Below are 3,485 nucleotides of genomic sequence, written 5' to 3' on the forward strand. Positions count from 1 at the left end.
GAGTCTTGTTTTGTTTCAGGTTTTTAGAAAGACATGACAATAAAGAAAAGTTACAAAACAATGACATTTGTTATCTCAAGTTTCCTTTTTCTTCATTTAATGATTGCATATCATCTGTTACATGATAGAACAGTGGGTTGTATGGTGAAATAGATAGTCCCTGAAGTTATTCTATAGTGATAAATGCTTAAAGTTCACTGTCCTTTGCCAGCTAATCAACCGGAATGTTATAAACTCATCTTGCAGACTGAACAATGAACATGCATGACCACATGACTGTATGACTGTAAAAATTGTAATCTGTCTTGATATGAAATGTCACTATTTTTACCCCAGATGTTTCGTTATTGTGAAAACTTCAAGACCAGTAACATTTGCTTAGTCATAAGAACTGAAGACATTTTCCGTATGAAGAAGTTACGTTCATGTTAGCTTCAGTGTTTCCTTGATTGCTCTACTTTTGTCTGTTTTTGCTCATTTCTTTCTAGATTTATTTCTGCAATTCATTGGGGTTTTTTATACCACTTTCTGTAAATAGTATATAACCCCTCAGATTATTGCACACCCAAGACACTCAAGACATGCAATAATTTTGAAATAACTTCTTCAATATGCATGTAAGTATTACAATAGCCCAAAATGAATGAGTCTGATACAATTATCTACGTTAGTTGTTTTATCAGCGGAACCTAACATAGAAGTGATAACTCTGTATGTTACTGCCATGACATTACATTAGTGCAGAAACTATGAAATTGAGAGTAAGATTAAGAATGAATGAAAAACAAGAAAAGCATCTCTGGATAGCTGGGGCAGATAAATCCTGCCACATCTTATGATGAACTTGTTTGTTTGGTTTCTTTTTATTTCAGATCCAACCAAGATTTGATTATTTCAGATGATTGCTTGCTCTTATTAGTAATGCAATAGATTAAATGGTAATTTGATATGGATACTGTATTTGATATTAATGGAGTTTTGTGAGAGTGAGATGGTGAGATAGAGAGAGGGGGAAGGGAGGGAGTGGAGAGAGAGAGAGTGGAACTAGCATAGAGTGAGCTCTGACTGAATCAGAGCAGCCAAACTTTCAATGACCATCCACTAACCTTGACCCAGTACACATTGCCTCTATCTGATTGGACTGTCTGAGAAATTGGTGTCTGACTAATGTAGACTAATGTCCCATTTTCTACACAAAGTCAGGCACAGGAGTGCTCCTGAATGGTAGAAGTGGCCACGCGACACACACACATACACGCACATACACACACACACACAGGAACCCTTTCTCACAATGACAGGGAGGGAGAGGGGGTGTGAGAGACGATGAGAATTATAGGAGGGAAAACTAGATTTTTTTTTTTTGTTCCAATATCTCCCCCCCCCCCCTTTCTCTCCCTCTCTCTCTCTCCCTCTCTCTCTCTCTCTCCCTCTCTTCCTCTTACATACAAACACATGCGCTCACACACTGTTTAGGGAGTCCAATTGTTGTGTCTCCTTGGCTCCTTGCTTTCATGAGCCCCCCCCCCCCCCACACACACACCCCCCACCCCACCCCCACCCCCAAAAGAAAAGGAGAAATTTCAAGCAGTGTTCATTCATTGTTCAGCAGCCTGAGAGAGAGTTCGTGTAGGCAATAAACTTTAGGACAAATTAGCTCCCCCCATAGGACATTTAGCTGTTTATACCTGCATGCATTCTCTGCCTTTGTCAGGTAAGGTTCGGCAGGAGGATTCCGGGGACTTCATTGAGGAGAGAGTGGAATAGGAGAGAGAGAAAGCAGAGGAGGCGTGGAATATTGTTTGGAGAATGAAGGCATTAATGGACCAGACAAGTCGTATGAATGTGGATTGGAATGGAAGGAATTTTTCTCCCCCTACCACTGTCACACACCGCTGCTTTGCATTTTTTCCATTGCATTTAGGACTTTTGTCTTTCCTCAATGAAAAAAAAGTGTAACATCTAGACATACAGTGTGAGGTGCAGCGAATTCAGTTTCTCTGACATCATCTAAATTTCCAATACACCTGCCCCATATTCTGTACTTTTTTTAGCATTTTGTCTCACAGCATTTCAAAGGTATTTGAAGTTTGGTTAATAATGTCTCTTACGCTAATTTTCAAGGCTATTATTAAATATTCTACAAATGTGCTTGTAGGTGTGTATCTTTTGTTTCATGGTTATTTAGGTAAAACACAGATGCAGCTCTTTGAAATATGACTGACTTTATTTCTGTGATATATGATTGAAATTTCATCACACACACTCTATAATCTTTATCCTCTATTTGAGGTTTTGTCCATACATAGGGTGCCTATGCTCTGTGATGAAATTTCAGACATGATTATTCTGAAATGGTTGATTTTCATTTCTAATTGTTATCATACCATAACATGATTTTCTTCATTGTTTTACAGTCATCACTTGGAAAGTAGGTTTGATGTAGCCCAGAATTAAAACATATGAGGGTGCATGTATCCCAGGAAGTGCTGAAGAATGAATTTGTGTCATCATCAGTGTCAAGAAGCAGTGTAAAGTCATAAACGATGTTTCCTTTTAGTCTACAAGGAAAAATAAGTGGGTAATCAGACAATATCAAAGGTGTTTTTCTCATGGATAGGGTTATGTTGATATTTCATGAGTTGATAATATTAAAACATAACTTTGTCAATCAATCTGAAAAAAATCTGGGACAAACACTGAACTAGGGCTTTCTGTAGCTCAGTCGGTAGAGCACCGGGCTGGCAATCCGGAGGTCTCGGGTTCAAATCCCGATGGAATCCTATTTTCTTTGCTCAATTTTTCACTGAAAAAAAAAATAATGAGAGTTAACTACTGTTAGACCATCAGTGTTATTTTTCTGAACAGCTGGCTATTTGAAGCAATATTCTTCTAAGCAAATAATGAGCCAGAAAGCAGAAAAGGATTAAGATTCATATATATAAAGCTAAGCTTTATGTCTTAGCTGTAACTAAATATTTTAATCTGTAAGGCAGATTAAGTGGATATATAATACTGTATAGCTATTTGAAATGAAATATATAATGTTATAGATAATTGAACCCTGCCTGTTCTAAATGTTAGAAATATTAACTGAAACATAATAGGCTCATCAACAAATTGTGTATTCGAATTGGAATCCTTACAACTTTGTCCCCCAGTTGTAACTTTTGTGATTCATCAAAGCTTTCAAGCGGACATACTTTAATGTCACCTATGACCACCATTACTGGCTGATGTGCTTACTTCGACAGGGATTTGGCCCACATGTTGGCAGAATTCTGCCAAAAGACACCAAATGCCGAGGAAGTTATCTTCCCTGCCATCTCGCTAAGCGCCTGTATGTGGCAACTCGAATGCGCCATGTCCCCCCTTGCCATTTGGCTGCCATTCCCGTTGCCGCGGTGACAAGTGCACGGTGCAGAGGAGGAGAAGGATTACCCCAGTGCGGAGGAGGTTTAGTCTCCCATGGTAACGGATGGCTT

General features: G+C 38.7%; 1 non-coding gene across 1 annotated transcript; it reads left to right on the forward strand.

The window, feature by feature from the left end:
• The first annotated feature begins 2,708 nt into the window (after nucleotides 1-2,708).
• On the forward strand, nucleotides 2,709-2,783 carry Trnaa-ggc (transfer RNA alanine (anticodon GGC)). The gene has a single exon. It is a non-coding gene; the product is annotated as a tRNA-Ala (tRNA).
• Nucleotides 2,784-3,485: the final 702 nt, after the last annotated feature.

This window comes from Diadema setosum, chromosome 13, assembly GCF_964275005.1.
Source record: "Diadema setosum chromosome 13, eeDiaSeto1, whole genome shotgun sequence".
Lineage (NCBI taxonomy): Eukaryota > Metazoa > Echinodermata > Echinoidea > Diadematoida > Diadematidae > Diadema > Diadema setosum.